Source organism: Podarcis bocagei (genome assembly GCF_964188305.1).
Source record: "Podarcis bocagei genome assembly, chromosome: 8".
Lineage (NCBI taxonomy): Eukaryota > Metazoa > Chordata > Lepidosauria > Squamata > Lacertidae > Podarcis > Podarcis bocagei.
In genome coordinates this window covers 66,461,977-66,485,176 of record NC_138133.1, presented here as the reverse complement: position 1 = coordinate 66,485,176, position 23,200 = coordinate 66,461,977, and positions in this window count along the sequence as shown.

Here is a 23,200-nt window from a genome sequence, read left to right as displayed (position 1 = left end):
TATTTTCTTAAACTAGACATGACTAACTTATTTCCCATTGGATCTCCCTTAAACTAGACTAACAGCACAATCCTAACAATGTCTACTGAGCACATCCTACTGCAGGGGTCAGCAAACTTTTTCAGCAGGGGGCCGGTCCACTGTCCCTCAGACTTTGCGGGGGGCCGGATTAGATTTTGAAAAAAAGAAGAATGAATTCCTATGCCCCACAAATAACCCAGAGATGCATTTTAAATAAAAGGACACATTCTACTCATATAAAAGCACGCTGATTCCCGGACTGTCCGCGGGCCAGATTTAGAAGGCAATTGGGCTGGATCTGGACCATGGGTCTTAGTTTGCCTACCCATGTTCTACTGCATTCAGTGTGGTCTGCTCACAGGTAAGTAGTGTTAGGACTGAAGCACTCATTCAATTTGCGTAAAGATTTATGCTTTTGCAACACATCTCCTCCCAGATCTGCTCTAGAGAATTGGGGAATGTTCTCAGAACAGATTTAGGGGGCACCCAGGGGGAGCAGGGGGTGGGCAGTTCCACTGTGCAAGCACGAATCTTTTCAGTGACAGAACAAGTTCCTTAGTGCAACATTGGATACAACCCAGTCTCTCTCTGACTTTAGTGTATTCTACATATACACACGGAACGCGGGTGGCACAGAGCCTAGGACTTGCCGATCAGAAGGTCGGCGGTTTGAATCCCCGCGACGGGGTAAGCTCCCGTTGCTCAGTCCCTGCTCCTGCCAACCTAGCAATTTGAAAGCATGTCAAAGTGCAAGTAGATAAATAGGTACCGCTCCGGTGGGAAGGTAAACGGCGTTTCTGTGCGCTGCTCTGGTTTGCCAGAAGCCGCTTAGTCATGCCAGCCACATGACCCAGAAGCTGTGCGCCGGCTCCCTCGGCCAATAAAGCGAGATGAGTGCTGCAACCCCAGAGTCGGTCACGACTGGACCTAATGGTCAGAGGTCCCTTTACCTTTACCTTTACATATACACACAAACACATAGACAATGGAAGGCTACCCATTTATTCTCAGACAGCTGCGGTCCGATGTCTAGATGGTGGAGACCCCATGCATTAATGTTATGCATGAGAAAGAGCCCCAATGAAGGAAACAAATATTGTGAAGTAGCATTCCAACCCTATGGATGTAAATATCCTGCATGCAATCTAAGTCAAATATGGCTTCTTTATGCAGAAGAATATATAACTCCACTCTGGGAGGGGAGGCAGGTTCCTGAGCAACTTGCAAACACCACCACCCCGGACAAACTGACAATATTATCTGTTCACTTTCTTTCCTTCGCAAGCTGATTAATCCAGCTCAGTACATAGCCCAGAACAATGAGACTATTTGCTTTCTTATCTTATTATTTGTCTCTCAAACCCAATTCCCCTGTTCCCACATGAAAGAAATTCTTAGACTATGTGTCTGTGTGAATACCCTTGGCCAGAAATATTTCCTCTAGGATCTCTAATGCTTTGTCTGTGGTTGCAAATATATCCATTTCAGTTTATGAAATGGAGCTGAAATGCTGTAGAAACTTTCACTTCTGAAAGGTATATCCTGGAAATCAGAATGACACTGGTTTTTTTTCTAATGTGCTCAGAAGCTCCAATGAATTCTCTGTAGTTTCACAAAGGAACACTGAGGATGGAATTCAGGGCTATTGCAGGTGTCTCCCCACTGACACAGGGCTTACATTCCTGGGTACCGCACATATATGTGAAATACGCTATATGCTTATACAGTGGTACCTCAGGTTACATACGCTTCAGGTTACAGACTCCACTAACCCAGAAAAAGTGCTTCAGGTTAAGAACTTTGCTTCAGTCTGAGAACAGAAATTGGGCTCCGGCAGCACGGCAGCAGCAGGAGGCCCCATTAGCTAAAGTGGTGCTTCAGGTTAAGAACAGTTTCAGGTTAAGTACGGACCTCCGGAACGAATTAAGTACTTAACCTGAGGTACCACTGTAGTGAGGAATGCCATCTAAAAGCTCTAGAGTTCTAGAAACCCTTTAAAAAAACCAGCAGCAGTTACCAGACTGGCATGAATGGTGGCTCTCAGTCTTCCTCATGGCTGGAAGATGATGTGGAAACGGCAGACTCCAACACTCCATGTTTGTAAGTATGGAGACAGGCCAGCAGCGCTATTTTTCTAGAAAAAGGGGTGCCAGAACTCAACATGAATCCCTCCCTTGTTCTCTTATAATGGCAATGGCGCCCACCTGAGAGGTGCTAAAACTGAGTTCCTGTGAGTTCTGGCTGGAAAGAAACAACTGTTGACCACCAGTATTTGCTAGTTCCCAACCTCCCATATATCTGTGCTTGGGAACAAAACATGCACATGAGATAAAATGGATTCCGAATAAATGTGAGTTACAGTATTTTGTGGGGTGTGGGTACAGGGATTTTTGTTTTTGAGATGAATCGTTAGACTCTTGTTTGTAGAGAATAACCAATCTTCTTTCTATGCAGCAAAACAAAACTGTAGAAAAGACTACAAAGGATTCTCTTGCTGGTCCACGCCTCACCCCCCCCCCGTTGCCTGAGGCAGACCATTGCAGTGTAGCTTTTGCTCTGAACGGGAACAACAAACCTTGGGGGAAAGGCCTTCAGATTGGATCCCCAGTGGCCATAAGTAACAAGTTTGTTGATAGACTGGATATTTTACAGTGCCACTAGAAGAGGAAACTAGGCCATTGCCCAGAGATGTGATCTGGACTTCTTTTTTTTAATGACAAAGGCATAATTAATTTCAGTGCCTGCTCTGTGTAGTGTCTCAGCCTGGTTGTTTAATTTTTGAACTCTGAAGTCACTGGTCTGTTGTTTCATGTTCCTGTCTTATTGAAATGTTAAAGAGCTGATCTCTTCGCTGTGTATTTAGTCTGGACATTCCAGTCTTTGAACTACCACAATGCAGGGAGTAATATTATCCGCACACTCGACTGCTACAGTGATCTAGATGGTCATAGAGAGCTAGCAGGAGGCAGGCATTGAAGATATTCATAAAGAAGAAGAAGAAGAAGAAGGGGTTTTTTGGGGGAGGAGGAAAATGGAATAAAACAATTATTTTGGCTCTTGGGGGACATAAGAAGGAAGCTTTCATTAGGCTTGCCATCATCTCCACTTTTAATCACCTCTGTTCTTATCAAATTAAAAAAGAAATTTTTGATCAAGGCTTTAGAAGACCCAGAAGTGCCTTCCGGGGTTATCTGAACGAGTCACCTGTTTGAAAGAGACAGCCTTTCACCATCAGGAATGAGATGCATTTTCAATAATTAACTTTTTTTTTTTAAGTGTGGCTTCAAGTGAAAAATTAATAAGGCACAGCAGCAAGTAAGTCTTAGCAATACGGATCAAGAAAAATAAAGGAGGGGGACTACAAGTGAGAAGCAGATTCTCTTTTGGAAAATTGACTTTCCTTCTCTTAATTCACCTCCTCCACCCAGTGAAATTTCTATCTGGAACAGATCCAAATTTACACCAGATACATCCATTGCCTTTCAGCAGTCCCCCTTCTAAGTATCTGTCACAATGAGATCTTTTCCCTATTGCCCTCCATTCCTCTCCTCTCCTCTCCCGTCATCTTTCCATGAAGATCTCTCGGCAAACTCTCAGCACTCCCTCAGGGAATGTGGTGTTACTATGTGGATGTCCTGGGCTTTTTATTTATTCATTCATTTACTTGAGCAGAACTATTAGTAAATGGTGTTTTTTTTTTACAAAAAGTGCAGAAATTTAGTGCTAAAGGATGATGCCACAGGAATAATACTTTGTCCTTGCTGGAACATCAATAGGCTGAATGTGAATGAATTAGAATAGAGCAGTGGTATTCAAAGTTTGACCAAACTGCAGGAGGCAGTGGAGGACAGGAGTGCCTGGCGTGCTCTGGTCCATGGGGTCACGAAGAGTCGGATATGACTAAACGACTAAACAACAACATTCAAAGTGACAGACAAGCTATTCAAAAGAGGCATAGATACTTCCAGAAGAAGACCAAAGATCCTTTCCACTACTACTGCTGGATGTCTTGGTTGAAAATGGAGTTGGGATGAGGGAGGAATTTGATTCAGTTCATATTTGAAGCCAGGTTATTCACATTCGCACTTTCTGAAACAATATCAATACCAAAACGTAGCCACTCTTTGAAATTTGCACTTATCTGAACTTTGCAACACAGTTCTCCAGCCAATGGATGTATGCATACAACAACCAATACATGCGTTATAAAAGGCATATGTTAGGTACAAGTGTGCACAAATGAATATGTTAGTGAAAATTACAAAAATGCATTGTATTGGGAGAAATTGCTTGCAAAAATGTGTACGCTGGTCAAAATATAAAATGTGCTTATTATGACGGGAAAATTTCTGTGGTGATTTTTACAAATAAAATTTGCAAATTGCTCCAGAAATTTGGAGAAGCAAATTTAAGACTGCAAAAACAAGAAAGAGAGAGGATCAAAATTGGCAGCTCCTTCTGTTCCTACAGAGTTCCAATGAAATACAGTGGTACCTCGGGTTACATACGCTTCAGGTTATATACGCTTCAGGTTACAGACACCGCTAACCCAGAAATAGTACCTCGGGTTAAGAACTTTGCTTCAGGATGAGAACAGAAATCGTGCTCTGGCAGTGCGGCAGCAGCAGGAGGCCCCATTAGCTATAGTGGTGCTGCAGGTTAAGAACAGTTTCAGGTTAAGAACAGACCTCCGGAATGAATTAAGTACTTAACCCGAGGTACCACTGTATGGGAAAGTGTATATATTCTTTCCCCTAGTCCATTACTGATGCTGACATATCCATGAATCAAGCATCTACGTTTTGATCCTGTAGGGAACCCTTCCCTAACCTGATGCCATTCAGATGCTTGGGGCCACAACTCCATTCATCCCTGACCATTGGCTGTACTGGTTGGGGTTGATGACAGTTGTTGTAGACCAAAACGTCAGGAGGTGATCAGGTTGGGGAAGGCTGCCTGCTCTAGGGTTACTTCAAGAACTTATCCATCTCTTTATATCTCTATTGACCAATCTGTCCTCTTCTTCATTATTTATATTGCACCTAGCATTCAAATAATTTCAAGAAGGTAGGCTATACAAATCTTTTGCAGGAAAAAATGGCCAGGAATGTTGTGGGACCTTGAACACTATCAAATTCATTGCAGCATAAGCCTGCCTTTTCCAAGTTTGTGGCCTCCAAACGCTTTGGACTACAAATCCTATTGCCATGCTCACTGGAGCTTATGGGGGTTGTAGTCTAAAACATTTGGAAGACACCAAGTTGGCAAATGGTGGCACAGGTTTTTGTGGACAGACTTGATGCCAGAAAGAGAACAGTATTCAGAAATCACAGAAAGTGCTTCCAACTCCCAGGGCACTCTGGAATTGATCTTAAAGTGGTCATAGACTCATAGAATTGTACAGTTGGAAGGGACCGTGAGGGTCATCTAGTCCAACCCCCTGCAACGCAGGAAACATTTTGTCCGACGTTGAGCTCAAACACACCACCCTGAAATTAAGCGTCACATGCTCTACCGACCGAACTATCCAATTACAAACAAATGAACTTCAAAGGGAGAAGTCAGCATGAAACTGAGGTGGAACTACAAAAAGGGCCCCCTCTGCTAATCTTAGTACCTCAGAGGGTCTGTAGGGAAGGAGGCAGTATTTCAAAAATTTGAGGCCTAAGACATTCAGGGTTTTAAATGCAAATTCTCTTTGGAATGAACTACTATAAACAGCAGAAGAGAGAGGTTCAAAGGCAATTTAAACCTGTGTGAAAACTCCCATTGCCCTGTGTATTGTCTTACAGCTGATCCAAAGGTGCATGGTTCAACTCTGTGATGGGTCAGTGTGACTTCAGATGAACACAGACACACTGTATGTTGGAAAGTGTCCCCTTCAATGCTAATACATTGTGGAGAAGGCTGCTATATTTTTTATACATGGGGACTTGCAAATATTCCAGTCAGGTTCCAACCCTATCATAGATTCTGAAGAAAAGACATTGATTAATTACATAATGCGACAAGACCTCATGACCTCTAATTAGTCTAGTTTACAAACTGGGAATTTAATGGCCATTGTCTTGTTAGAAAGGCGGAGAATTATCTACTTGTGTGTGACCTGAGAGGCACAATGGTTATTGATTTCATCAAGGTTCTGACTGGGGCAGGGGGAAGTAGCTGACATTTTATGAGTAATTTTAGAAAGAAGCATTAAGAAGGATGAATAATTACCTACCTGACAGATGTCACTTCTGCTAAGAGTTCAGGATATAGCATCTTCTCCTAACAGTACCAATAATAATTTAAAAAACCCCAAAACATTCCAGAAGTTGGTTTTTGAACTTTTTGATTGTGTCTGTCAGAATGCTTAGAACACCAGAATTAAAACCAATGATTTATGTGAGAGAAAGTGTGTGTGTGTGTGTGTGTGTGTGTGTGTGTGTGTGAGAGAGAGAGAGAGAGAGAGAGAGAGAGAGAGAGAGAGAATGAATCTTTGGTCCTATCAAGTCTATATTTTAGTTTGACCTTAACTATACTAATTTTAAACTCATAGTTGGGCAAAAACCTTGCCATACTTTCACCTGTAGGGGAAATATTAAGTGGATGTGTGGGGGAGATTATGTACTTTAATGTTACCTCTCTCATTCTTTTTTCTATGTAATGTGCCTTGAGCTATTCCTACTCAGAGAAGAGATGAGACGCTATGTGTAGGCCATATCAATTTTATGGCTTTGTTTTCTCAAGAGTGTTCTAGAAAAGCAAAGGACCACAATCAATAAGCACAGGAGTTCCTCAGCCCTCTCCAATAGATCACCTCATATCCCTCAAGTGAACAAGACCCACAACAAGACTCCAAATTAACAAGGTTAATTTTTATTAAAGAGCTGCCCTCTGCACCTATGAAGTATACTGCAGTGTGTTGGAGCTCCATTAAAAATGTGCTTCTTTAAAGACTCACTTTTGTTTTCAAACATTTGATTTTGAACATGTGATAGTAATTTTTGTATTGTTTTGTATTGCCGTCAGAGGAGGGAAATGCCACTAGTTGAGTCCTGTTTAGAATTGTCTTTATGGCTGGACCCTTGAGTATTTGAAAGTTAAAGCACTGATGCAAGGTGCTGACAGCACAGATCAATTCTGCTTGCTGGATGAACTGACCTTTGTTATACCAAGAAGTGAGAGTCTTGAGGGATGAAAACTTTAGTGCCTGTCTGATAATAACTAGAATTAAATTATCCAAGGAGTAGACACCTCCCTCCCAATTCAAAATACAATATGCTCAGGGGATATGATAGAGCTGTTCTTGACATGTGTAGGACAGAATCACGTAGGTTTTTCAAAAAAATATATAATATAAAATTCTTTGTATGAATGCTGAATTGCTATGTATAAATCACCTGTTTCCCAGCCAGGATGAATTCATTTCTGTGTGGGCAGCTTGGAAAACAGAATCACAATGAATTAAAAATCTGCACCAAGGATGTTTCCAGTCTCTCTAGCCATGTTTCTTACTTATATAGAGGTGAAATCCGGGTGTGTGTGTGTGTTTGTTCTCAATAACAAATGAATATAAACAAGACAGGGCCCAGGACAAGCTGTTTTTGAAACTGCAGATATACAATGAGATTTCCGTTTCGTGGTAGTTCCCAACAGAACTCCGAATAAAGGGGTGCCCAAATTTCCCATCAATCATAATGCCAATAAGGCATATAAGGCTCAAAGATTTCACATGGCTGGAGAAAGGGATGAGCAGTATTGCAATTCCCCAACTGCTGTGGTTCCAGCAAACTGGGGATGGAGGGAGGGATATTAAAAGTGGCACAGGGGTGTTTGTAGGAACCAGGCAGGGAGCTGAAGTGTAGACAGTAATGTCAAAAAATATACCGTATTGGCCCGAATATAAACCACACTCCCTGCCCTCCCAAATTCTGACTGTGAAAAGTTAAAGTTTGGCTTATATTCAAAACCTTATGGCACTGGCAAAGTGGTGTGGCTCTGCCCCCCTTCCCCCTGAGAGCAGCCCGAGTATTTTTTTTCTCTCCCCCCCTTCAATTTTAAAGGTGTGGCTTATTTGTGGGTGCGGCTTATATTCAGGTCAATACAGTAGGTAGAAAAGAAGAAAGACACACCCAAATAATATCAGTTGTATTTGGGTTAGGGGAATTTTTAATTATTATTTATAAGGATGAATCAGATGACTCACACTGTATCTAGTTCTATGTTCTGAATAAAACCTATTTGGGGCCAGAAATAGTTTGCTTTCTCACCCTTAAAATATCCCCTCAAAAGTCTATCAAGGAAATAGATACAAAACATGGCACTGGTTGCAAATGTTTAGCCTGATAGCTTATGCATGATTGTTTATGTGTTTTAATACATTTCACTGGGTTTCATTATCTAAACACACTTCAGGTAGCCGTCCCACTTCGGGGAACAGGTGGGATATAATAATAATAATAATAATATAATAGCAAGATGAAATTTATTGGAAGCCTTGATCAAAGCAGAGAAAGCAGTACAGTCACTCTTGCCTTTAGATTCCCCTTACTTTCCCCTCATACAGCCACCATTTAAAACTTCTAAGCCATGCTGGAGTTGCTAGATACACACTTGAAGCCTTCTTCAAATTTTAACATTCTGAGCAAAGAGCTTTAAAGCTAGAAATTATCTTAATGGTGTTATTTACCCCTCATTTATCAAACTAGCTTGCGCTATTTTTTCCCCACTGGCTTTACTGGATGCTATTCAACTGCTGACATTTATAGTCCACTTTGCAGTGGTGAATTGTGTTAGGGAATGTGGACATGTATTGTAACAGAGGGCTAAAACAGCAGGGCTGTTATTTCATAAAAAGAGAGCTTCCAGAGCCTGCACTCCCTGTAATCTAGGAGTAAATGATTTGCAGTTTGAAGCTGTAGGCTAACATACAAGTGCACAGGTTAATGCTTATCCGTAACTTGGGCAATGGTTTGTGAATAGTCATTAGATGGATTCTGCTCTCAGTTAAATCAGGAATGGGGTGGAGCAGCCGCAATGCAATAGCTAGGAGGCAGTAAATGTCAGGCTGCATAAGTGCAAGAGTTTGAGTTCAACTGTGATATATTTCTTGCCTTTGGGTGGGGAGCAGCAAAAGTCTTTTTTAAAAAAATGTAGGGACACTTGCAAAGTTTGAGAGCTGGCCCAAAATGTCAAAATTCTGTAAAAGGGTGTGGGGAGACGTGGCAGAGCTAAGTGGTATTGCACAGGAGTTGCATATAAGGTTGGCATTAGAGGTCAGTTTTATCAGGCAGCTGCTGGAGAGCAACCACTGACTTGTAGGAGCGAGGGAGAAATTGGATTCTGTTTGCATTTCTGTGAAACACAGAAATTCACACTTATCTGGATTTTTGAATGCGGTTCTTCAGCCAAATAAGGTGTACACAACTGCATATACAAATTTGTGTATAAATATTGATATGTTAGTGAAAATGACACTAAAAAGCATTAAGTTTGGGGAATTGCTTTAATTTATTATTAATTAATTAATTAATTAAATTTCTGTATTGCCCTTCATCTGAGGATCACAGGGCAGTTTGCAATCTAAAAACACAAAAATATGTACCATAATAATAAGTGACATCAGTAACACCCCACAGTTTAAAAGATCATAGATTGTTTAATTAGCCAAAGACCTGGGAGATGAGGAATGTTATTACCTGGTGTCTAAATATATGCAATGAAGGTGACAGGAGAGCCTTCCTGGGGAGAACATTCCATAAGGCGGAGGCACTGCAGAAAATGTATATATTAGGCAAAATTGCATATAAAAATGCATATGATATGAGAAAAGGTAGGAGGATTTTCATGATAATGTTTTTTTAATTAAAAATGTACAAACCGATGTGGAAATGTGGAGAAACCAAAAATGGACACATTCACCTATCACTTTTTGAGATACTCAAAACACTTCCAAACCCTGCCATTTTTGCTAGTGGCAAGGGGAGCAGGGATCTCCTAAGCACTCTCAGTACCCCCAACAAACTACAATTCCCATAATTCTTTGGGGGAAGCCATGACTGTTTAAAGTGGTATGATACGCCTTTAAAAGTATAGTGAAAAATGGAGCCTTATATAAGTTTAACCCTGGTCTAAGTGAATATGGCTTCCGAAATTTCACCATGCTATTTGCACATGGTAACATTGGGAAGAGGAGGTTTGCTGAATATTCTTGAGTGGAGTGGAGAGCAGGGCAGAAAGAAGTGAAATGCTCTGACAGTTTTTCTTGGAAAATTCTCTTCTGGGACGTTTTGGCTCACTGGACATTGAATATAATTCTGTCATTAGTTCAAGAGAGGAGGATTGTTTGTAGAAGGAGGAGGCAAACCTATTACCGGTATTCCCTTCAACAATATTAAAACAACATTCAGCAGGATTAAAACTGGGGCTATAGTGGAACCCAAAATTTATTTATGATGAATTTCCAGGCAGGCAGAGGAGGAAGAGGCATTTTGCTGAACGTTTTCCAGGAAGGACCTTCTTCAACAGTTCAGAAAGTGCTTGGAAAAAGAACATTTCCCAAAAATTGTCAGAAAATTATTTTCCGAGACCTTTTGGCCCAGCCCAGAAATAAATTTCTTTATTTCTGAGAAGTCCCCTTGAAGTCTTAAATTCAAAAGTCTTCATGGCTCCCCCTTGTTTCTTCATTTCCAGCATTTTCAGCACCTTTTCATTCAGCACATCTCACACAAAATTCAGTTCATCTTTTGTCTAACAGCCTCCACTCTTCCTGTCTAGCCCTATCCCTCCCATTAAGTTAGTGCTAAATGCCTCCTCTGGAAACAATTTCCACTTCTATCACTATGGATTATATATCACCCTACTCTGTAAGTCTCTTCAGAGGCTCACTGTCATTTTCCATATCAAAGTCATATTCCCAGTCCCCAGGTTTAAGAGCTGATTCATTATACAGTCACTTCTCCCAAAACGTTAGTCCTGAACTACACAGTTCAGATGTGGAGATGTGAGTGTGAACTATGTTGTACACAGATACATATGCTGAAATCCCTGCTATCGTAGCAGCTGGTGGGGGGAGGAAACAAACCTATGCTGCGATCATGGATATTACCATTTCCTATATCAGTGTTCAGGAGAGACAGGGAACGTGAGGTTCTCTAGTGTTGCTGGATTCAGACAATAAATGCCTTGAATCACAAGCCGGGCTGGGGCTAAACACAGCAGCCCCACCCACCAGCTCCCCGCTGCCTCCCCCCCTCTGCCTGCCCGCGCCAGAAGCTGCTCAGAGGTTGCTGTGCCAACCCCCGGGTTGTCAACATTGGGGGGGGAACGACAAATATTTTATTGGGGAGGGGGCAATGGTCTTGGGTCCCTAGGAGTTGGTTCCTGTGCTTTTGCCCCTCTGCCCTCCCTGGGAAAACCCTCTGTTTACTGCTGAAACATCAATTTGCAGGAACCTTGATTGACACTTGTTCCAATTGAGCAACTCCCGCAGCTAAGCTGGTGCCAGACATATTGTTTTGCTATAACAACAACAACAACAACAACAACAAATAAATAAAATAATAATAATAATAATAATAATAATAATAATAATAATAATAATAATAATAATAGTTGTTGTTGTTTAGTCGTTTAGTCATGTCCGACTCTTCATGACCCCATGGACCAGAGCATGCCAGGCACTCCTGTCTTCCACTGCCTCCCACAGTTTGGTCAAACTCATGCTGGTAGCTTTGAGAACACTGTCCAACCATCTCATCCTCTGTTGTCCCCTTCTCCTTGTGCCCTCAATCTTTCTCAACATCAGGGTGTTTTCCAGGGAGTCTTCTCTTCTCATGAGACGGCCAAAGTATTGGAGCCTTAGCTTTAGGATCTGTCCTTCCAGTGAGCACTCAGGGCTGATTTCCTTAAGAATGGATAGGTTTGATCTTCTTGCAGTCCACGGGACTCTCAAGAGTCTCCTCCACCACCATAATTCAAAAGCATCAATTCTTCGGCGATCAGCTCTCACTTCCATACATCACTACTGGGAAAACCACAGCTTTAACTATACGGACCTTTGTTGGCAAGGTGATGTCTCTGCTTTTTAAGATGCTGTCTAGGTTTGTCATCATCATCATCATCACCACCACCATCATCTATTATTTATACCCTGCCCATCTGGCTGGGTTTCTCCAGCCACTCTGGGCGGCTTCCAACAAAATATTAAAATACAATAGTCCATCAAACATTAAAAGCTTACCTAAACAGGGCTGCCTTCAGATGTCTTCTAAAAGTCTGGTGGTTGTTTTTCTCTTTGACATCTGGTGGGAGGACGTTCCACAGGGCGGGTGCCACTACCAAGAAGGCCCTCTGCCTGGTTCCCTGTAACTTGGCTTCTTGCAGCGAGGGTGTGATGGCCTGGGATTCCGAGTCTGAGAGCGATCCGGAGGAATCCCAGCCGGCACAGGAGTCCCCGCCTCCAGGGCCGGCTGAACTGGGGCAAGGCCTAGATGCTGAGGAAACTCAAGAGCAGGCACCAGGTGAAGCCATTCTGGCCCCAGAGGTGCTGGAAGACTCAGTGGCCACAGGTGAGCCTCCTCCAGGGCCCAGTAACCCTTCGGCCTCTCCTGATCTGCAGAGGCTTAGGGCAGAGAGGCGAAGGGAACTGGTTGCCCCCAGGAGGAGTGCTCGCCTTAAGGCCAGAGGAGGCGGGGCTCCTGGGGGTCGGGACCGCCCCTGACCTTAGAAGAGGATAAAAGCCCACTCATCCCGGCCCCAGGTTGCGGGAGCAATGTCGTTGTTGGCTTCGGACCTTCCTGTGATCCTGATCCCTGCTCGGCCTCCTGTTCCTGACTAACCGGTACTCCTGTTCCCTGCTCGGCTTCCTGTTCCTGACTATCCAGTACTCCTGTTCCCTGCTCGGCCTCCTGTTCCCGACCATCCGGTGTTCCTGTTACCTGCTCAGCCTTCTGTTCCAGCGTTCCTGTTCCCCGCCCGTCTCTCTGCATCGGACCTCACCCCGCTTCGTGTGGACTCTGCTACACTCACGGTACCTTACCCCCGGGACCAGCACAGTTTGCTCCCGCCACACCCGCACTCCCCCTTCGTAGGGGTGCGTTCGGGAAGAGCCAGAGGCCATGGAGGACCAGGCGGCTGCACTGGTGACTTTGGCCCAGGAGAACCAGGCCTTGACCCACACCGTGCAGCAGCTCAGTGACGCGGTCGTGGCACTTCAGCAACGCTTAGAAGCCCTACCGGCTCCTGGGGCCGACGCCCCGGCTCCTGGCAAGTACCCAGTGGCTTTGCCTGAGAAATTTGATGGAGCCCCGGCCAGCTTTCCTATGTTCCTGGCCCAGGCCAAGTTGTATATTCAGGGGCGAGCCCGGAACTTTCCTGACGACCGCACCAAGGTGCACTTTTTGATTAGTTTGTTAAAGGACCAGGCGGCCAAGTGGGCGTTGCCGCTACTCAGGCAAGTCTCCCCCTTGCTAGCAGACTATACGGGATTTTGCAATCGTTTGGAGGCCGCGTTCGGCAACCCCCAGAAAGAGAGTCAAGCCAACCGGGCGATTCGGTGTTTGAAACAGGGCAAGTCCACGGTGGCCGCATATACCACGGAGTTTCAGCTGTTGGCACAGGACTTGACCTGGAATGATTCGGCACTGCGGGACCAGTATCTCGAAGGGCTTTCGGACGAGGTACTGGACCAGTTGGCCACAATGGAACGCCCCACCACGCTAGACACTCTCATTCAACGGAGTCTACAAATAGACGACCGGTTGGAGGATCGTCGTCAGGCCCGGGGTCGCCGACACTTCCAGTTCACGGCACCAGCTTTTTCCGGCAGCCCCACGGTCACAACTGAGTTAGCGGAGGAGCCTATGCAGCTCGGGGCAGTGCGGCCATGCCTTTCCCCCGCAGAGAAGGCGCGGCGTCGGGAGGGAAATCTCTGTCTTTACTGTGGCGGAAGTGGACACTTCGCTCGGTCTTGCCCTGAGAAACGCCAGCCGCAGGGAAACCGCCAACCCCAGTAGCTGATGGCCCTAGCTACCGGGGGTCCCAAACCGCACAGAATGGGGCCGCACCAATTGAATTACAACACCTTATGGTTCCGGTACATCTATACCCTCCAGGAGGGCCATGGATTCTTACCCATGCGCTGGTGGATTCGGGCGCAACCCACTCGTATATGGACGATGCTTTTGCTGCCCAGCATCGGGTACCACTTCGGAACAAGCCAGAACCGGTGCAGGTGGAGGCAATCGACGGACGGCCCCTGCGTTCGGGTGCCGTCACTCAGGAGACCCAGCCCCTGGTCCTGTGCCTCCAGCAGCACCGTGAGATGCGAACTCTGGATATTGCCTCCATGCCCCGGTTCCCCCCGGTGCTTGGGATGGACTGGCTGGAGGCTCACAATGTGCGGATTGACTGGGTCAAACGGACTGTACACTTCCCAGACCCCAGTTCTCCTGCTGAGACTGAGATGCTAGCAGCTGCGCCCACTGAGGAGGTTGCGGCAACGCTCCCCGCTGAATACCGGGACTATCACGACGTGTTTGAGGAACGGGGGGCAGACCAGCTGCTGCCGCATCGGTCCTTTGACTGTGGCATAGACCTCCAGCCCGGAGCGCCTCTACCGGTGAGTCGCTTATACTCGTTAACAGAGCCAGAGCGCAAGGCTTTACAGGACTTCTTGCGCAAGAACCTGGAGCGTGGGTTCATTAGGCCTTCTACCTCGCCCACTGCTGCGCCAGTGCTCTTTGTTAAAAAGAAATGTGGGGAGCTCCGCCTTTGCCATGATTACCGGGCCCTGAACAAAATTACCATCCCGGACCGGTACCCTTTGCCCCTTATTTCGGAGTTACTGGAGCGGGTGCAAGGGGCGCAGGTGTTCACCAAGCTAGACCTCCGGGGTGCCTACAATTTGATTCGGATCCGCGCCGGGGACGAGTGGAAGACCGCATTTGGGACCCGGTACGGACAGTTCGAATACCTGGTTATGCTCTTTGGTTTGTGCAACGCGCCTGCTGTGTTCCAACGGTACATCAACCACGTGTTCCAGGACTTGCTAGACAAGTACGTGGTGGTGTACTTGGATGACATTCTGGTTTACTCCCGTGACCCGGCGTGCCACGAAGACCATGTCCGGACCGTGCTGCAGCGCTTGCGCGAGCATCGTCTGTACGCAAAGCTCAGCAAGTGCGAGTTTCATCAGCGGTCAGTGGACTTCCTGGGTCACCGACTCTCACCAGGTGGGGTGCAGATGGATCCTGGGAAGGTGGCAGCGGTTCGAGAATGGGCGGCACCTCGGAACCGCAAGGACCTACAGCGTTTCCTGGGGTTCGCCAACTATTACCGGACCTTCATTGCGGACTATGCTCACCGCACCACCCCGTTGACCCGACTACTGCGCCCCAAGACGTCGTTTTCCTGGGACGAGGAGGCAGAGGAGGCGTTTCAAGGGTTGAAGGCCTGTTTCCAGAGAGCGCCAATCTTGCAACATCCGGATCCTTCTCGACCCTTTGTGGTAGAGACTGACGCCTCCAGTACGGCTCTCGGTGCCGTCTTGTCTCAGCAGCACGGACCGGAAGCGCCACTTTTATCCTGCGCCTTCTATTCCCGCCAGCTCCTCCCAGCGGAGCGTAACTATACCGTGTGGGAGCGGGAACTACTGGCCATCAAGGTGGCCTTTGAGGTTTGGCGCCATCATCTTGAAGGAGCACGACACCCGGTGGAGGTGAGAACCGACCACCGGAACCTGGAATACCTCCAGACCACCCGCAAGCTGAACCAAAGGCAGATCCAGTGGGCGTTGTTCTTTTCCCGGTTCCAGTTCCGGATCCGCTACATCCCTAGCTCCCAAAACCAGAAGGCGGATGCCCTGTCCCGGAAACCCGAAGACAACGTAGACACGGTTCAGCAAGCAGCACCCACCACGATCCTACCACCAGCTGCATTCCTGGCCACCCAGGAGGTTGAGCCACTGCAGGCTCGGGTGCGGGAACAGCAGCGGGTCGACGCTTGGGCCCAGGAACGACTCCGGGAACTGGCCGAAGGATCGTGCCCTCAGTATCCAGGGCTGGTCTCACATCAGGGTCTTCTGCTGCACCACGGGCGCCTGTACATCCCATCAGGGCCACTGCGGGCTGAGATTCTCCGGATGACCCATGATGCTCCAGCGGCGGGGCACTTTGGGCGGTATCGGACCACCCATCTGGTAAGCCGTGAGTTTTGGTGGCCCCGTTTGAAGGCCGACGTGGCTCGCTACGTCACTGGTTGTGACGTCTGCAGGCGGGCCAAGGGGCCTACGGGGCGACCCCCCGGCCTTCTTCAGCCGTTGCCGGTTCCACCACGCCCTTGGCACACAGTTTCTTTGGACTTTGTAGTGGAGTTACCCCGTCTCGTGGCTGCACCTGCCTTCTAGTTTTCTCCGACCACTTCACGAAGATGGTGCACTGTGCCCCCTGCCCATCCGTACCCTCCGCTAAGGAAACTGCGCAGCTGTACCTTCAGCATGTCTTCCGCCTGCATGGCCTACCTGAGCGTGTAGTGTCCGACCGTGGCGTTCAGTTCACGTCCCGGTTTTGGCGTGCTTTGCACCAGGCCCTCGGGACAGAGGTCTGTCTCTCATCTGCTTACCACCCACAGACTGATGGCCAGACGGAACGGGCGAACGCGGTGCTGGAACAGTACCTCCGGTGTTACTGCAGCTACCAGCAGGACGACTGGGTCGACCACCTAGCGTTGGCGGAGTTCGCTTATAACAACGCGGTGAATGCGTCCACCCAGCAGACCCCGTTCCAAGCCAGTTATGGTTTTCATCCGCAGTTGTTTCCGGATGTGCTGCCGGCATCTGCGGTCCCTGCGGTGACAGAGTGGCTTCAGGAGCTCCAGTCCCAGCAACAGCTGTTGATGGAGCAGCTGCGCCAGGCCAAGGAGGCGTACAAGGTCCAGGCCGACCGCCACCACCAGGTGGGGCCGGAACTTCACGTCGGGGACCTGGTGTGGCTTTCCACTCGCCACCTCCACCCTTCTCGACCTTCGCGGAAGCTGGACGCCCGGTTCACCGGCCCGTTCCCTATCGTGAACCAGGTCTCGCCTGTGGCATTCCGTCTCCGGTTGCCAGCACACCTGAAGGTTCACCCGGTATTCCACAGGTCCCTTCTGAGTCCGGTGGCCCCACCCGACGAGTTCCACCCGGACCGTCCCCGACCGCAGCCAGTTTTGGTGCAGGGAGAGCCTGAGTACGAGGTGGAACGCATTCTGGACTCCCGATACCGCAGGGGAAGGCTGCAGTATCTCATTGACTGGAAGGGGTATGGGCCAGAGGACCGTTCCTGGGAACCAGCGGCCAACGTCCACGCGCCTGCCTGCATCCGAGAGTTTCATGCGGTGTACCCCAGCAAGCCGGGTCCGGACCCTCAAGTGAGGGGGGGGGCTGGGAGGGGGGATGGTGTGATGGCCTGGGATTCCGAGTCTGAGAGCGATCCGGAGGAATCCCAGCCGGCACAGGAGTCCCCGCCTCCAGGGCCGGCTGAACTGGGGCAAGGCCTAGATGCTGAGGAAACTCAAGAGCAGGCACCAGGTGAAGCCATTCTGGCCCCAGAGGTGCTGGAAGACTCAGTGGCCACAGGTGAGCCTCCTCCAGGGCCCAGTAACCCTTCGGCCTCTCCTGATCTGCAGAGGCTTAGGGCAGAGAGGCGAAGGGAACTGGTTGCCCCCAGGAGGAGTGCTCGCCTTAAGGCCAGAGGAGGCGGGGCTCCTGGGGGTCGGGACCGCCCCTGACCTTAGAAGAGGATAAAAGCCCACTCATCCCGGCCCCAGGTTGCGGGAGCAACGTCGTTGTTGGCTTCGGACCTTCCTGTGATCCTGATCCCTGCTCGGCCTCCTGTTCCTGACTAACCGGTACTCCTGTTCCCTGCTCGGCTTCCTGTTCCTGACTATCCAGTACTCCTGTTCCCTGCTCGGCCTCCTGTTCCCGACCATCCGGTGTTCCTGTTACCTGCTCAGCCTTCTGTTCCAGCGTTCCTGTTCCCCGCCCGTCTCTCTGCATCGGACCTCGCCCCGCTTCGTGTGGACTCTGCTACACTCACGGTACCTTACCCCCGGGACCAGCACAGAGGGAATCACCAGAAGGCCCTTGGCGCTGGACCTCAGTGTCTGGGCAGAACGATGAGGGTGAAGACGCTCCTTCAGGTATACTGGACCGATGCTGTTTAGGGCTTTAAAGGTCAGCACCAACACTTTGAATTGTGCCCGGAAACATACTAGGAGTCAATGTAGGTCTTTCAAGACCGGTGTTATGTGGTCTCGGCGGCCGCTCCCAGTCACCAGTCTAGCTGCCGCATTCTGGATTAGTTGTAGTTTCCGGGTCACCTTCAAAGGTAGCCACACGTAGAGTGCGTTGCAATAGTCCAAGCAAGAGATAACTAGAGCATGCACCACTCTGGCGAGGCAGTCCGCGGGCAGATAGGGTCTCAGCCTGCATACCAGATGGAGCTGGTAGACACAGAATTGACCTGCCCCTCCATGGACAGCTGCGAGTACAAAATGACTCCAAGGCTGTGTACCTAGTCCTTCAGGGGCACAGTTACCCCATTTAGGACCAGGGAGTCCTCCACACCTGCCCACCTCCTGTCCCCCCAAAACAGTACTTCTGTCTTGTCAGAATTCAACCTCAGTCTGTTAGCTGCCATCCATCCTCCAACCGCCTCCAGCCACTCACACAGGACCTTCACCACCTTCACTGGTTCTGATTTGAAAGAGAGGTAGAGCTGGGTATCATCCGCATACTGATGAACACCCAGCCCAAACCCCCTGATGATCTCTCCCAGCGGCTTCATACAGATGTTAAAAAGCATGGGTGAGAGGACAGAACCCTGAGGCACCCCACAAGTGAGAGCCCAGGGGTCTGAACACTCATCCCCCAACGCTACTTTGTGAACACGGCCCAGGAGGAAGGAGCGGAACCACTGCATAACAGTGCCCCCAGCTTTCCATTGGACCACATCAGTTAGGTCAAGAGGGAAGTTTTGTCATCTGGGCAGCCCATACACACTCCATACACACTGCCCAGACTTGCAACCCCTGGAGGTGCTGCTAATGCAACAATTTGTCTTCACTACCAGAGGCGCACTCCATTCTCTCTCGAGACAGACAAATGCCAACAACAGCACCATGCACATTCATGCTGCTATATAAATAAATGTTAACAATAATAGTGCAAGGCACATATGGAGAGAAGGGAATATCCCATTCCTTAAGTGGAAATCCTTGTGCTGATGGAATGAGTTACTTAGATACTGCCCATACTGTTTGCTTCTTCTTCTTTTTAATTGTCATGGCATGAAGTGGTATATAAATGGTATATTTATATCATATTTATATTGGTATGAAGTGCTTTGTATATAGATGAAATAACAGTAATAACAACAACAATTTGGGAACCATTTGTGATACATGTGCAACTGCTCTTTTGTGTGTGTGTGTGTGTGTGTGTGTGTGTGTGTGTGTTTAAAAAATCTGGACATGAGGCAGCTGATCCACAGGAAGACAATGTGATCTTACAGAATGCCACCATATAGCTTCTTTTTTTTGCAGTTTCACCCCCCCCAGTCAAATTCTGTTGTTGCAGCAATTGGAATTTCCTTTATTTTTTAAAAAAACAACTTATGAAAACCCACCAGCATTTATTTGAGAATTACCCCGTATATATGCATTACTGAATTCAGTTTTAAACAGCATACACATTTTTGCAAAGCACTAGCATAATGCATTTTTTAATGCAAACTTGTTGGAGAACTACTCTGGGGCAGGGCTGCCATATGTCTGGTTTGTTTTTTTTGAAAATAATATTTATTAATTATCCAACAATTTAAACACAACACTAAAAAGAAAAAAAAGAACAATACAATACAATACAATACAATACAATACAATACAATACAATACAAAAACACTACATAACACTAACACATTAAACTAACAAAACCAAACAAAAACAGTTTAAAACACATCAAACAATTTCAGTATCTTATCTTTCATTCGCTTATTTCAATGACCTCCTCACACCTCCCTTTTTGTATTCCACTTCTGTTAATTGTTTCAGCAATTCCTTTCCATCTTCCTCTGTTTTCTATCCTATAATTATCTTAACACATTCTAACCTTATTTTTCCTTTAATATTCTATTAATCTATTTATACTTAATTCCTTATAACATTTCTACTAAAACCATATAACTTCATTCCAACATTCTTCTAACATTCATTAATTTTACAGTATTTCTGGAAATAAACTTTTTCCAGTCTTCTTCCACCGACTCTTCTCCCTGGTCTTGGATTCTGCCAGTCATTTCCGCCAGTTCCATATAGTCCATCAACTTCATCTGCCATTCTTGTGTCTTCCAATATTTCGCGATGAGTATTCTTGCTGCTGTTGTGGCATACATAAAAAAAGTTCTATCCTTCTTTAGCACCAATTGGCCGACCATGCCCAGGAGAAAGGCCTCTGGTTTCTTCAGGAAGGTATATTTGAATACCTTTTTCATTTCGTTATAAATCATCTCCCAGAATGTCTTAATCCTTGGGCATGTCCACCAAAGGTGAAAGAATGTACCTTCAGTCTCATTACATTTCCAACATTTATTGTCGGGCAAATGGTAAATTTTTTCAAGCTTGACTGGTGTCATGTACCACCTATAAATCATTTTCATTAAATTTTCTCTTAGGGCATTACATGCCGTGAATTTCATACCTGTGGTCCATAACTGTTCCCAGTCAGCCATCATTATGTTATGTCCAACATCTTGTGCCCATTTAATCATAGCTGATTTCACCATTTCATCCTGAGTGTTCCATTTCAACAGCAAGTTATACATTCTTGACAAATTCTTGATTTTTGGATCTAACAATTTTGTTTCCAATTTTGATTTTTCCACCTGGAAACCAACTTTTTTTGTCGAAATTGTATGCCTCCATTATTTGGTAATAATGGAGCCAATCTCACACTTTGTTTTTCAATTTTTCAAAGCTCTGCAATTTTATTCTGTCTCCATCTTGTTCCAAAATTTCCCAATATTTCGGCCATTTGGCCTCCATATCGAGTTTTTTCTGTGCCTTTGCTTCCATTGGTGACAACCATCTTGGGGTTTTCTTTTCTAACAAATCCTTATATCTTATCCAAACATTAAACAATTCTTTTCTAACAATATGATTTTTAAACACTTTATGTGCTTTTACCTTATCGTACCACAGATATGCATGCCAGCCAAATGCATTATTAAAACCTTCTAAATCCAACACTTCAGTGTTTTCAAGAAGGGCTGCCATATGTCTGGAACTTCCCAGACATAGGCAGAATTGTGAAAATATCCGGGAAAATCTGTATGTATAGCAACCTATGTCGGCAGTGTCATTTTTGGCGAATCTAAAGAAAGCTCAACAACTCCGCAAAAAAGATAAAACTTTATTGTCCTGATTTTCACTTCTTGAAAGATGGGTGGCATATGAATTATTATTATTATTATTATTGCCAAATTTTGGAGGCATTTGAATTTTGAAGGCTAACTGTTTCAATTTGAGGCGTGCAAATTAGGTAGTTTCTTATAAGAATGCAAATGGAACCGTGTTTCTCCCGCACCCCTTGTGGGCAAGGAGCAATAGCTGGATGTAGAAAGGAAATAGTTTCAGATCTGTTTCCATCTTAATAGCCTGGTATTCAACCTGCTCTAAGAAATGGGAAGGCAGAGAAGGAATGAGGGAGAAAGAGGTGTAAATGTGTCTCTGTGTGATGGTTTGAAGGAGGGGAGGGAGGAATGAAGGTTTGTTTACTACAGTTTTACTTCATTAATATTTTAGTCTCAGGTGCAGCACTCGGAGACTCTCACCAAAATCGCAGAAGCACTGATTGTGGTGTTTGTGACAGTGCCATGGGGCATTTGCATTATTTATCCCAGGCTGCGCTACCCATACAGCTTCCAGGGAATATTTTCAGACAGAATCGCTAATTAGCACATATGTGGAATCTTCTCAAAAAAGCAGTTGGGAACTCTCCTCATTACTTTTTAATTTTTTTCTATTTGCCAAGCGCTCTGTCAAAAGATGGAAATGCAAAATGATGGTTGGGAGGAATTTTGCATACTAAGTGCAGGGGATAACGAGGAAGGCGCCTCGTGGCAGCTCGACGACGAGCGCCTCCGCATGGCCTCCCCTCGCTGCCTCGAGTCCCCGCAGATACGCCAGGGCCCACGTCCGCCTGAAGGGAGGGTGACCAGATGCAGAGAAACAAGGAGCCTCGTGTACCTTCAATAGCTGCACACAAGAGAGACCGGGGGCAGATGCAGCTTTGTTCAACCTTGGTACACCATGATGTGGCAAGGAGCCAACATTCCCGATTCTGTGCAAGTGTGAAGAGAACAGGAACCCCACCCTTGTGATTTCATCTTTGCTCCAGACTCATAAAACAATGGAGTTGATTTTGCCCACCCTCACTGGTGCGACTGAAATAAAAGCTGTTGTGTCTTTATTTTACAAATGGCATATCATGTTCATTCAGTGTTCTTTTAGTGGGGACACCTTTTCTAGTCGTATTAGGCAGGTGTCCTTTTTTTACCATTTTCAATGCCTGCTTAAAAAACCTTTTTGTGTAGGCAATCCTACCCAAATACGTAATTCCATTAGGATTATTTTTTATTTAAAAAACTGTAGATTTAATGATTTTATTGTGTCTGTTGATTTTATCGATATTTCCCCGAAAATGTTTTGTATTATTTTATGTAGGCCACTTAGAGATTTTTTAAAATTATTAGGCGATAATTTTACTTTTACTCTGGGTTTACTAAAGCTCATGCAACTTAGCTTGCTCTTCCTCTTGTAATCCTGGGCTTAGTGGATACAGTCGAAGTTAGGTCCATGTATACATTCCTCTGGCTTCTCGTCAGAAGAAGGGTGGGAAGCAGTAGCAGGAGAAGACATTGGTGGCTCCTGGTGGTGACCCTTTATTTCCACTAGCTGCCTTTTATCATCTTCCAAACTGCTCTGGAGTGACTCATATAGGTCACACCCACACCATACTTTTAAGCATAATCATACCACTTCAAAAGTAATGGCTTCCCCCAAAGAATCATGGGAAAGGTAACTTCACCCTCACAAAGCTACAGTTTCTAGCACCCTTAACAAACTACAGTTCCCAGGAGTCTTTGGGGAAAGCAACAG